This window comes from Ambystoma mexicanum, chromosome 1q (assembly GCF_040938575.1).
Source record: "Ambystoma mexicanum isolate Mex_15411 chromosome 1q, UKY_AmexF1_1, whole genome shotgun sequence".
Lineage (NCBI taxonomy): Eukaryota > Metazoa > Chordata > Amphibia > Caudata > Ambystomatidae > Ambystoma > Ambystoma mexicanum.
This window is the reverse complement of record NC_090922.1, coordinates 593,583,242-593,597,304: the sequence shown is the minus strand read 5'-3', so window position 1 is coordinate 593,597,304 and position 14,063 is coordinate 593,583,242.

Below are 14,063 nucleotides of genomic sequence, written 5' to 3'. Positions count from 1 at the left end.
TACATCAGGAAGCAGGGCGGTACCAGATCCCCAGCCCTGTCCAAGGAGGCTCAGGATCTGTGGCATTGGGCCGTCGCCCAAGGGATGTTTCTAGTGCCGTTTCATCTGGCAGGGATAAAAAACACCATCGCCGATTCGCTCAGCAGGGAGCTGCGCTCGTGCCACGAGTGGGAACTGCGACAAGATCTAGTGGACCACCTCTTCCGACGGTGGGGCACTCCCCAGATCGATCTGTTCGCGACGGCGACAAACTCCAAGTGCCGGAGGTTCGCCAGCAGGTTTCCCCAGCCGAGGAGCATGGGCGATGCTTTCTCGTTCCCCTGGGAGGGCCTGTTCCTATATGCGTTCCCTCCATTGATGCTGCTTATCCGGCTCATCAACCAGCTCAAGAGGTCACGGTGCAGGATGATCCTCGTCGTACCTGCGTGGCCGAGGCAGATATGGTTCCCGGTCCTTCTGGATTTGTCAGCGTCCCCGCCAATCAAGCTGCCAGTGGACGCGGATCTTCTCTCCAGGGAAGGAGGCGCCATCCTCCACCACGACCCGAAGTCGCTGAACTTGCAGGCCTGGCTCCTGCAGTGCTACAGTTTGGAGGTTACGACATACCGGCCGACTGCAGAGAGGTTCTTGCAAAGGCCAGGGCGTCCTCAACTCTTAAATGCTACGGACACAAATGGAAGAGGTTCTCTGTCTGGTGCCACGCACAGAAGATTAACCCTCTACGGATTACGGCTCCTCAAGTACTGCCGTACCTGCTGATGCTGGCCAAGGCTGGGCTGGCGCACGCTTCCATCAAGATTCATCTTGCTGCGATCTCCCGATACACCAGAACCACGGGACGGACGTCTTTGTGGTCTCATCGTCTGGTGAAAGAATTCATGAAGGGACTGTTCAGATCGTTCCCGCCGGTGAAGGCCCCGGCCCCGGCGTGGGAGCTCAACGTGGTGCTGACCAAGCTCATGGGACCTCCGTTTGAGCCTCTGCACTCAGCTCCGTTGAAGTTCTTGTCGTGGAAAACAGCGTTTCTTGTGGCCATCACCTCCGCACGACGGGTGGGAGAGATCCAGGCCCTTTCCTGCAAGCCCCCGTACTTGACTTTTCACGACACGAGGGTAGTGCTCAGGACGCACCCCTCCTTCATGCCCAAGGTGCCGTCGGACTTCCACCTCAACGAACCCTTGGTGTTACCGGTTTTCTTCCATTCGCCTTCGTCGCCGGCTGAAAGGACTTTGCACTCGCTGGATGTGGCTAGAGCGCTGAAGTTCTACGTGGACCGCACGAAGAGTTTTCGGAAGACGTCACAACTTTTTGTGAACTTTGGACCTGTCAATCAGGGGAAGGCCCTCTCGAAGGCTTCCATTTCCAGATGGCTCTCCGGCTGTATCATGTACTGTCATCGGTTGGCAAACCGACCGCTGTCTGGCCGTCCGAGAGCCCATTCCACCAGAGCGATCGCAGCTACCACGGCATTCCTATCTGGTGTGCCCTTGCTGGACATCTGCAGGGCTGCTACGTGGAGATCGACGCACACCTTCACGAAATTCTACTTCGTCGATCGGGATTCCAGGGAGGAGTCCAGGGTCGGCCAAGCAGTGCTGCGCAACCTGTTCGCCTAAGGTGAGCCTGGTGAGGAGGTAAGAATGCTTAATGTTGAGTTTTGGATGTAATGCTTAATGTTGAGCCTTTGCCACCTCCCGTGGTTGTGCATGTGTGTACTGCTATGTACTCTTTTATTCATGAGCATGTGAATCCATGCCAGACCCCATGCTGGAGAAGGAACAAGTTACTTACCTGTAACTGTTGTTCTCCAGCATGGGTCTGGCATGGATTCACATGCGAACCCTCCCGCCTACCCCTCTGCGGCTCTTCACTTGGTCATACTGCCACTTCACGTGCTACCAAATCTGAAGATGGCTGCCAGAGGCGGGGCTTAGGGAGATGGCAGTCATTGGCTGTCGTCAGTATGACGCAGAGATCAGTGATTGGTTACTACTACGAAAGACAGATCAGAAACGAAACTGATACTGATTTTTCTTTACGACAGTTTTCTCAATGCTCTCCATAGCAGTATTTATGGTCTGCTTAGGAAGGGTATCTCTAAGAAATCCCATTCGAGGGGATTGGGTCCTCCGACTTATTCCATATCTGTGACAGGTAATGTCCACAGCTGTGCTGCTTCGGAAAATCTTTGGCATCTGCGTCCTGCGTTGATGACGTTGATGCACCGTCCCCGAGGACATCCGCCGACGTCACCCGATGTGATAAGTAGGACGCACGATGCCCATAGCCTCAGTTCCGTTTTTTCCGCGAACGTGTTCGCTTCGTGAATCTCGGTACGCCTCGACTCGTTGGAGTTTGCTGTTTTCTATTCTCGGTTCGTTGAACCTGTTCGGTTTGTTGTGAAGACCTGTTCGTGGCGATGTCTTTCTCATCTTCAACCCCGTGTCCGGGCTTCAAGAACTGCGGGGACTGTGGGTCCAAGATGTCAGTCACGGACTCGCACGACGCCTGCCTCTGGTGCCTCGGGGAGGCCCACGATATGGACGACTGTGTCGACTGCCAGTCGCTCACGGCAAAGGCCTTGCAGGAACGCAAGAGGCTGTTGGTAGGCCGGGTATCTAAGCCCCGGAAATCGAGGTCTGTGGGGCTTTCGACGGATGACTTGAGGGGCGACTCTCCGCATCATCATCGGAAGTCCGGTGGGTCTCCTTCCAGGAGTCAGTCTCGCCACTCCTCCGTCTCTTCGGGGCATTCCAGGAAGCACCGGCATAGGTTGCCTTCCCCGTGCTCTTCCGAGGACTCCGCCTGACGGCGGGTCGCTTATCCCTCCATGCAAGCGACACCGGAGGAATGGGCTTCCTTCGAGAAGCAGATGCTAGCGATTCTGGAATCGCAGGGCACCGGTCCGTCCGCGCCTCCGAGTGGGGTCGGTCGGTACCGGTCGAGACACCGCTTGTACTCCTTCGGGCTCGAGTGGTCGGCACGGCTCGCGGGAGAGGTCCCGTTCAGACAAGTGTAGCCGTTCTCGCCATGCCCGTGCCAGGTCCTGGTCCTCGACGCGCTCTAGACCGTGTGATTCTGTGTCGTCTTCGAAGAAGACGTTGACGCCTGTGGCGCCAAGGTCGTCAACTATTTCTCTCGAGGCTCCGCCTCCGAGGGGGTCGTCGATGTCGTCGGCACCTAGGTTGTCGAGACACGCTCGGAGCTCCGGTTTCGAGGACTGTCGACGCCGCCGATGCCGGCGGCGCTGCAGCTGATGTCGACGCCTTTCGAGGCGGTGGTGTCAGAGGGGCCCCGTGGCACGGGGTTTGCCCCTAGAAAGGCTATGGCTAAGGTCTGGCACTGCTTTGGTCCACAGAGGTCTTCCTCTCCCCGCCTGGAGTACATTTCAGAGGGTGATGAAGGCTCTGATGGCGGCCTGGTTCCGGTTACGGTTCCAGATGACCTTATCTCGGGCCATAGCCAGTTTGATGACCTGAGGCAGTCGCTGCATGATGCCAGTGGACTGGACACCTCTCCGGAGGTGGAGTTTTGTCGGCCGGAGCCTGGCACTCATGCCGATTCTTCATATCGGCGCCTTATGTCTCGGGTTACTGAGTACTTGGGTTGGTCAGCTCCCCCAGGGGAGTTCGTTCAGGATGATCTCACGGATATCCTTGATCTCGGTCCACCCACTGACCCGGTTTTGCCTTTTCAAATGGCTCTGCAGAGAAGGGTGGCAGCGGCTTGGACTGCTCCGGAGAGTCTCCCGGCAGTGGGCAAGTCTTTGTCGCGAAAATACCGTCCAGCCAGTAGCGACCCCTGCTACTTGTCTAGGCACCCCACCCCGGAGAGTTTGGTGGTGCAGGTGGCTACGGCCCCGGCAAAGCAGGCGTCGTATCCTACCATCCCTCCGGATAGGGACGACAAATGTTTTGAGGGCTGGGCGAAGAAAGTGTTTTCTTCGGGGGGTATGGCGCTTCAGGTGGCCAACTCCATATGTGCCTTGTCTCGTTTCACACACACTCTCTGGAACTGTGTTGCATTAGCGGCTGATCATGTTCCCGAAGGGGACGAACAGGATGGTTTCCTTGCTATGGTTCAGGATGGCAAGGATGCCATGTGTGAGGCCTTTAAGTCGGGTTTGGAATTGGCGGATTGTGTCAGCCGGTCCATGGCGGCGAGCACCGTAATGCGCAGGTTTGCGTGGTTGCGGAAGTCTGGGTTCGCTCCTGATGTGCAGTCCCGGCTCCTCAACATGCCTTTTGACGGTGAACACCTTTTTGGCAGCAAGGCTGACGAGAGCCCTGAGAGGTTGCAGACCTCCAAAGCTGCAGCAAAGTCGTTGGGTGCTGCAGTTCGCTAACCTCCGCCTTTTCGTCCTAGGGGACAACAATGGAGGCGAGGTTACTTTCGCTATTACTCGTCCTTCAGTAAAGTGAGGGGATTTAGCAGTCAAAGAGGCCATCGTAAGAGTGCCAGAGGTGGAAGCAAAGGTACTCGAGGTGCCAAGGCCGCTCGGGCAGTTGCCTCTTTGCCCTCAGGCAATGCCGCAGCCGCTACCACTCAGTCATGAGGCCAGGTCCCATGGTTCGCCGGTTGGGGGGGAAGGCTGGCGCAGCATCTTGTAGAGTGGTAAGCCATTACTTTGGATGTGTGGGTTCTGGAGATCATAACCCACGGCTACTGTCTTCCTTTTCGGCAGAGGCCTCACGACAATCCACCAGGGAACCTCTCTTTGAAGTGTCCGGATCCGCTCCTTGCGCAGGAAATTCAAGCCCTGCTGGAGAAAGGTGCCATAGAACTGGTGCCTGTAGCGGAGAGGAACAGGGGATGGTATTTGCCTTATTTTTTGATTTCGAAGAATTACTGGGGATTGAGACCCATCATGGACTTACGCGGTTTGAACAAACTCCTCAGGAAGGACAAGTTCAAGATGGTTACTCTTTCTCAAGTCCTCCAGGCCCTTCAACTTCAGAAACTGGTTGGTGTCTCTCGACCTCAAGGATGCTTACTTCCATGTGCCGATCCATCCCAAACACAAGAAGTACCTGAGGTTCGCGGTTGGCGACTTGCACTTTCAGTTTCGGGTCATGCCGTTCGGATTGACCTCCGCCCCGAGGGTTTTCAACAAGCTCATGGTGGTGGTGGCAGCGCATCTCAGGAAAGGGGGATTCACGTCTACCCCTACCTGGACGATTGGTTGATCAGGGGGAGGTCTCCCGAGCAAGTCCTGGATCATCTGTCCGTCACCTGCCACTCCCTTCACAGGCTGGGCTTCTCCCTCAATTTAAAGAAGTCCCATTTGACACCAACGCAGCGGCTCCAGTACATCGGAGCAGTGCTCGACACGTCCCTGGGGCAGTGTTTTCCTCCTCAGGTGAGGGCTCTTCACATTCAGCAGATGGTGCACAAGTTTCAGCTTGCCCAGAATCTCCCAGCGTCCGAATTCTTGAGACTGCTCGGCCTCATGGCATCCTGCATGCTTCTGGTGCCAGAAACTCGTCTGCGGATGAGATCTTTGCAGTGGGCACTCAAGCTCCAGTGGTCGCAGTCCTCCGGCAGGCTGTCGGACCCTGTTCAGGTGCCGCCCTCGGTAGCCCGGGACCTTCTCTGGGGGCCGTCGAGGGCAATCTGATGAAGGGGGCCCCATTTTGGCTGCCCTGGCCGGAGGTACGATCGTGACGGACGCATCCCTCACTGGATGGGGAGCTCATGCCAACGAGTTGACAGTCAGCGGTCATTGGTCTCCGTCGGAGTCCAGACTCCATATCAATCTGTTGGAGCTGAGGGCCGTCAGGCTAGCCCTGAAGGCTTTTCTGCCGACTGTGCGCGGAAAGAGTGTCCTGATTCTAACGGACAACACGGTGGCCATGCACTACCTCAACAAAAAGGGGGGGGGGGGGCAGGGTCACTTCCGCTGTGCAGGGAGGCGATGCAGCTGGAATTCTGGGCCATCACGCAGGAAGTTTCGATCTCGGCTGTTCATCTGGCCGGAGACGCCAACGAGACGGCGGATGCTCTGAGCAGGCAGAGCTCGATCTCTCATGAGTGGGAGCTGGCTCAGGAGATTCTCCTGGAGATCTTTGCCCTTTGGGGGACCCCTCAAGTGGATCTCTTCACCTCCAGTGTCAACCGGAAGTGCGAAAGGTTTTGCTCGTGGGAATTTCCTCCAAAAGGAGCCTTAGGAGACGCGTTCGTGGTGGAGTGGTCATTCCCACTGCTGTACGCGTTTCCTGCAGTCCCCGTCATCCTGCAAGTGCTGCAGAGGTTATGGAGGTTCAGTTCCCGGATGATCCTCATTGCTGTGGCGTGGGCCCGGAGGACGTGGTACTCGGACCTTCTAGACTTGTCCATCTGCCCTCCACGTCGTCTTCCCTACCGAGACGATCTGCTCTCACGGGAGGGGGGTCAGGTTCTCCATCCAGAGGTCAGATCCCTCAATCTTCACGCTTGGCTTCTGAAAGGTTGAGGTATAAGGATTGGGACCTCCCTGAAGACGTGATGGAGGTGTTTCTCTCGGCCAGGCGGCCGGCAACTAAGTCTCTGTACCGTTGCCGTTGGAGAAAGTTCTGCGACTGGTGCAGAGTTCAGAATGTGGATCCTTTTGAATGTGACATTCCCATGGTTCTGTCTTTTTTGCTTTCTTTGGCCCACAGGGGCTTGCAAGTGGGGACCATTAAAGGTTACCTGGCGGCGCTGTCCATCTTTAAGCGCTCGTCTGAAGAGTGTTCCTATTTTAAGATTCCTTTTAATTTCGCAGTTTTTGAAAGGGCTCACTAATGTGTTCCCTCTGTCACCTTTTTTGGTGCCTGGTTGGGATTTGAACCTTGTTCTTAAGTTTCTTATGGGTGCTCCGTTTGAGCCTTTACATTCTTGCCCTTTGAGGCTGCTGACTCTGAAAACTGTGTTTTTGGTTGCGGTTACTTCCGCTCGCAGAGTGAGTGAGTTACAGGCACTTTCAGTTAAGCCACCCTTCACTGTGTTTCAGAAGGACAGGGTTGTCCTTAGAGTTCGTCCTTCTTTTCTTCCGAATGTGGTTCCGGACTTTCATTTGAGCCAGAACATTGTTCTTCCGGGGTTCTATCCTCCTCCACATCCTGGTAAGGAAGAGGAGAGGCTCCATAGGCTTGATCCTAGAGCGTTGAGCTTTTATATTTCGCGCATGTCCCGGGTCAGAGTGGACGATCAACTTTTCGTTGGTTACGCTGGAAAGCGTTTGGGACAAGCTGTGACGAAACAGACTTTGTGTCGTTGGATTATTTTAGCTATCTGCGAGTGTTACCGCTTGGCGGGTAAGGACCCTCCGGCTGGCTTACGGGCCCATTCTACCAGGGGAGTGGTTGTGTCTACTGCCCTGCAGAGGGGAGTTCCTATTCGTCACATCTGTGATGCAGCCACCTGGGCTTCAGTACATACTTTTGTACGTCACTACTCACTCGATTCCATCAGAGGGCAAGATCTGGCCTTTGGCAAGGCAGTTCTCTATTCTGCAATTTGATTGAGCATGCTAAATTTGTATTCTAAATTCTTTCCCACCTCCTTGCTTGGTACTGCTTTGGGAGTCTGTCATAGATATGGAATACGTCAGAGGACCCAATCCCCTCGAAGAACAAGTTACTTTCTTACCTGGTAACGTTCTTTCGATGGGATGGTCCGACGACGTATTCCATATCGCTCCCTCCCTGCCTTCCCCGCTGCAGAATTTCTTTTGTGATTGCAGCTTGCGTTCCGCAAGGCCTTGTGTGTCTGACTGGCAGAAAACTGGTGGCACACGTTCTGGGGAAAAAACTATAACTGAGGCTATGGGCGTCGTGCGTCCTACTTATCACATCGGGTGACGTCGGCCGTCGGAGAGGTCCTCGGGGACGGTGCAACGACGCAGACGCCAAAGATTTTCCAAAGCAGCACAGCTGTGGACATTACCTGTCATAGATATGGAATACGTCGTTGGACCATCCCATCAAAAGAATGTTACCAGGTAAGAAAGTAACTTGTTCTTCTTAGTATGACGCCTTCTGTCATGCCTTTCTCCATTAAGTTTCGGCCCTATCTGATTAGCGGTGGAGAGCCGGTGGTGGTGCCTCCCATTCATGTACCCCCAAACCTTAGCACATGGTCGGCCCCCCCTTGTCCCTCGCGGGGCATGCCATAGCGCAAGGCCGCAAGTCTCCATTACTTCCTGGTAGAGTCGCCAAACATCACTTCTATGGAACCAAAAAAGGCCTCTATATGGGCAACATCTCAACTCTGACCTAAGTCAGTTGAACAAAGAACTCCCCACTAGGCGTGGTAAAACATGTTGCGTCCAGCGGGGTCCTTCAGGTCGCTGCGGGCTCCAAAAGGACGTGAATCGGGCCTTGTCGTGGAAATTAAGCCTTGATTGCCGTTTGTGTGATGTGACATCCCCCAGGTCTGTGGGGGGGGTGTCTGGTTTTCCGAAATTTGCGTGAGCCTTTGACCTTTAACTTCCCTTGGGAGAGGTCCGGGCCTCGAGGGGCACTGCTGTGGTCCCCGCCAGTTGCGTTCTGGTTACCCAATGGTCCCGCAATGTCGCCCGTGAGATCCTCTGTGGCTCTACAAATGTCCGCTTCCGTAACTAGCTGGTATCTCTGGCTCTGCCATTCGAACGCTAGGTAGAATGGATGACCCCAATGGTATCGTACCCCCTTCTCTTGTAGCCATCTGGTGATAGAACCGCATTTTCTTCTCATCTGGAGTGTGAGGGCAGAGAGATCCTGGTATATCGTCACCCTGGAATTGCCATGTTGAATGTCACGTAAGGTTCTCGCCCTCTCCAGCACCCTAGCTTTGTCCTTGTAATAATTAAATCTTGCCAGGACTGAGCACGGGCCCCTGCCCCTACCGCCAGCCCGATGGACCCTGTCGAGCAGGAGGGTTTCGCCAGAGTCTGACCCAGGACAATTCTGATGATTTCTTGGATTTTACTTTCCAGTCCCACCGGGGTCTCTCCCTCCGTCTCCTCAAGGCCGAAAATTCGCAAGTTGTTCCTCCTCTTCCCGATTTTTCCATGTCATCGACCTTGAGACGGAGATCTTCGCGGCATTGCAGTTCCTGGAATCTAGCTTCCATTTGCGTTTCAAGGAGGTCCGTTGATGCCTGATTGCATTCGACCCCTTCCATTCTGTCCTCTAGTGTAGAGACCTTGGCCGTGAGGTCAGCCAGTTTAGCCTCCATGTCGATCCTCATGCCTCTGATCTCCTCAAGGATCATTTGGATATTACACTGCATGGCGTTCATGTCCGGGGGCTGTGCGGTGGTAGGGCCAGTCTCCATTTTGCGGTGTCCTGGGGTAAACTGGTATTTCGCAAGAGTTTCTCTCCAGCTCATGGGGTGTCGATCGCCTCGGGTTGCGGGGGCCTCGTGGGGTATCTTCTGGGAGGGTCCTGGGGTCCTGAGTCGCTAGGCTCGCTGTGTGTGCCAAGTCCTTGGGGTTATTTTCAGGTGGTGGGGCTGTATGTACGTGTCCGAGTTCCGGTTTGTGGGGCACTCCTTTAATATCGCCAGGAATGCAGTCTCCCTCTGCCCGGTCCTAGGTCGCCAGGGTTCTCTGGCCCACACTGGTGGTCCTCCCGGGTGGTCCGGGGAGGCCTCGGATGGCAGTGTCGCTTCCAGGGGTGGGTCAGGCCTGGTATGGCACCCTATGCCCTCTCTGTATGGTGGGACCCCAGTGTCTGTTTTGGTTGCAGGTAGATGCTGGGGGCCTTAAGAGAGCCCCCTGGGGGGTGGCGCTCTTTCTCACCGGTTTTTCACCAGAGGCGACTTCTTCTCGACAGCAGGATAGGGCTGCGCCCGTGGCGCAGAGCAGGGTGTAGCTAGTGGGCAGGCGGTCCAATGTGATTTTGCTGCGCTATGTAGGTCTGAGGCTGCAGAGCCAAGTGAGGAAACGCCTTCCTGAGGGTCCCGCAACGGCAGGTGGGCAGGCGCGCTCCCGCGTTGGCCCGAGCCTGCCCCCGATGTTTTCGCAGGCTTCTCCGCTGGTTGTCGGTCCCCCCAGGGGGGGTTAAGCAGGGAGGGTCCCTGACGACCTTGTGGCAGTGGTAGAATGCAGCGGTGTGGGCCACTGAAGTAAGGCCCGGGCGCGCTTCCGCCTCGGCCCAGGTCGTATCTGCGGCGGTGAATCCGGCGGGCGGGCATGGCTCCTCAGGTGCCCCGAGCCGTGTCTTGCGTGCCGCTGCTCACGCAGCGCTCCCCACAATGGCTGTCATGCACCTCTTCTCCCGTGTGGTGGGGGGGAGGCGGGACGCAAGCAGCCGGCGAGGAACTTCCCGGGGCCCGCTCGAGCCCGCAATGGTGCGTCGGGCGCTGCTCGTTGTGCCGGTGGGCGTGGGCAGGGGGCCAGGCCTCCTCCCTCGGCGGGGTTAGGTATCACCCCGCTCCTGGCACAGAGCTTCCCTCGGGGTGCTTGGGGGAAGTGGAGGGCCGTGAACCCCAAGCTGTTGACGGGAGAGCGGGGCCGCCGAGTGCCCCAAGGTGTGCTCTGCGTGATCCGTCCGCTGTGTGTCCCTGATGGTGGCGGCTGTGGGCCGTTCGTCTCCTGCGGTAAGGGGGCGGGTCACCAGCCGCTGGTGAGGATCTTCACTGGGCCCGCCTGGCTCCTCGGTGTCGTGTTCGGCACTGTATGCTATACGGGCAGGCGCGGGCAAGGGGCCCTGTTCCTCCTCCCTCCGCGTGGCCTGGAGACACGCCACTCCTGGTGCGGAGCTTCTGCGAGGATGTTCGGGGGAGGGCCGCGGTCCACAAGCCGCTAACGGGAGAACAAAGGCATCTCCAGGGTCCGGACCAGCTTCCAAGTGTTCCTCGTCGGTTCCCCTTCTTAGATTATGCTGGCAAATGGGGCTAATAAGTACTTGAGGCATGTTTTTGAGCTCGTTTCCCGGAGCCCTACGGGGAGCTTGAATTTCAGGCAGCCATCTTGCCAGCGCCCCCTCAGGGTGGCAATTTTGAGTCGAATTTTGTCAAGTGGATAGCCATTTGTAGTTTCTTATGGTGGAGGAAATGTGTTCCTTTCTATTTATCTTGAGTGCAGCTCTCAGAGCATTATTCTGGAGTACCTGTATTTTTTGGGTGATATGTTTACTTGCACCAATGTACAGGGCATTACAATAATCCAATTTAGAGAGTATAAGGGCTCTAGAGAGAATTAGACAACTGTTGGTGGAGAGAAATTGTTTGCTAGCGCTGATTAATTTACACATGTATGCAGTAGCAGATGCCAGGGAGTTGACTTGCTTAGTAAAGTTAAGGGTGGCATCTAGGTAGAAGCCTAGTGTCTTCATCTCCTTAGCTACTTTCATTTCATCAATGGTGAAGTGGGAATAGTCGTGGCTTAATTTAGATAGGTGAGCCGTAGTGCCTAGGACAATAAGCTCAGTTTTATTGTTCAGGCATAGTCCATGGGTGGCCATCCATGCCAGGTTATAGGGATAGGGTCTTCTGATGCCGAGGGTGAGAAGACTCTCGTAGTCCTATTGCTCAGGAATGACTCAATCCCTATTATAGCTTCCTTAGAGAAGTGTTTTGCAGAGTCTAGGTGGCTGCAAAGGACTTTATGGTCAACCAAGTCGAATGCAGTCGAGAGGTTTAGGAGGAGGAGTAGGGCTGATTGGCCCCTGTCTCGAAGTTCATTTATTTGGGCCTTAAGATCAATTAGAGCTGTATACGTACCATGTTGAGGATGGAAACCGGATTGGCGAGATCCTAGTAAGAGGTTGGATTCCAGGAAATTCTGAATTTGAATGTATACCACTTTATCTAGAATTTTTAAGAGAAATGGCACAGTCATTATAGGTCTGTAATGTGTGGGTATAGTTTGGTCAAGGGTTTGCTTTTTGAGTAGTGGTAGTACCCAGGATTCTTTCAGATTATTAAGGACGGTACCAGATGAGAAGGAGGAATTAATAAGTTTAGATATGAAGGGCGCAAGTTCTCTAGCAGCGTCCTTAATAAGTTGTGCTGGACATTGCTCACCCTTGCAGTTGGATGGTTTGAGTCCAAGTATAACCTTCTCCACCTCATTAACAGAGACTTTTAAGCTGAAACGTGTTTCTTGTTTGTGGTATGGGATTGGTACTGAGCTAGGAGTGATTTGAGGAGCTAGTGAGACTTTCTTATGAGATTTATTTTAGTTTGTAAGTTAGAGACTTTGTTGGTTAATGCATGGTGAATGCTGGAGCACCACATTTGGTCTTTGGTGCAATTTTCTTGCAGTAAGATAGGTGTTTCTAGGTCCTTTAGAATGGTCAACATTTCTTTGGTACTGGATTTAGATTGCGATATTCTGTTATCATACGTCTCCTGTTTGGCTAGGAGGATGTCTTTCTGAAGGTAAAAGTCTCCAGGTAGTTTCACATTTTCTTTTGAGTAATCTGAGGTTCTTTAAGTGAGGGGTGAACCAAGTGTTGAGATGTTTTTTAGGTTTACTCTTCCTTAATTTGAGAGGTGCGATATTCATGACTTAGTTATATTGTTCAACTAGCGAGTTAGGGTCCAAGTTATCAGATAGGGAGTTGAGGTTCTCCAGCATTGGGTCTTTTTAACCCATCGATAAGACCCCCGTGAAACCCCCGGTGGAAAAATATGGGGGGGGGAGTGGGGCGGTGTCCATCAGACACAGATACAGCCTCTGAAGAGGAGCTGGCTGGAGTCGCGTAGATCCTGAATAAGTTCGAGGAGGTCCGGTCCCACGGGAGGGATCGCGGCGAGGCGGACGAAGAAAGCGACGGTGGTGCCGACAAGGAGCCCGTGGAAGCGGAGGATTCCACTCCCCAACAGCCGTGCCCGTCGCAGCCGGTACCTGGGCCACAGGACAACTCTGGAGCAACCTTGATGGCGATCCAGGCCTCGTGTACGGAGATGAGGACAAGGTTGCCCTTACCCCCAACGGACGATCCAGCGGAGTCTGGACAGTCGGGAATCCTTCCAAGCAAGCGGAGCAGAATTCACCCCCCCCCCCCCCCCCCCCACCGCCCTACCAGCCTTCGCAGCCTTCATCTCCTGATCCGAGGGATGACACGGGAAGGGAGACGGCCACGACGTGGACGGATGACGACGGTGCTGACGACAGGCTGGGCCTTCCATCACCACCTCCTCGAGCCTCCCCACCCGACGAAATTGGCTCCATCCACGCCATGATCGCCAGGGCATCCGAGCTGTTCCAGCTCTGCCCCGAGGAACAGAAGAAGGAAGGTTACCTCTATCAACGGCGTGAGGCCAAGAGGAAGACGGTCCTCTCGGTTCCATTACTTGACGACATCTGGGATGAGGGACTGTCGCTCCTGAAGAACCCATCCATGACTCCTGCCAATAGAGACTGGTACGAGAAGAATGCCGGGTCCCGGATTCCGCCCCCATGTTCCTTAGGGTGCAGCCGACCCCAGATTCAGTTGTCTCTGCGGCGGCCAAGAAGAAAGAGGCGGGGGCGACGGCTTCAACCTCGACCTCCCCGCCGGACGGCGAGGGGAAGAAACTGGATGCCATGGGACGGCAGGTCATCTCGTCGGTGGCAATGACGATTAAAGCAGCCAATGCCCTCGCAATTGTGGCCCGCTACAACAGGGAGCTGTGGTTTTAAATCTTTCTCCTGCTGGACTTCCTCCCGGAGGACAAGAGGGCTGAGGCCCTGGAAATCCTACAGGAAGGCTAGGTGGCATCGGGCCATAACGGTGACCACGGACAACGACGGCCGCCCTTTTGGAACGCCGGAGGCAAGCAAGGTGCCTACAAAGGATGCGGCGAGGCTCCTCAACGTACCGCCAGGTGGCCCGCTCCTCATCGCAGGAGGCCTACAGAGGACGGGGCAAGTCAGGAGGATCTCGTCGTTGCCAAGGCGGCAAGGCTGCTGCCAAGAGGACTGAACCGGCCGTAGCGTCGGGGCCCCCACCTAAGCACCCCGGTGGGAGCCCAGTTGGTAAAGTTTGTCAGCATGTAGGAGTCAATCCCCACCGACTGATGGGTGCTGGATGCCCTAGCCCGCGGGCACACTCTCGAGTTTCTAAAGAGGTGCCCCCGCATTCCACCCGTGGCCAGGAAGGAAAACCACGGCCCTCAACTGCTGCTGGAAG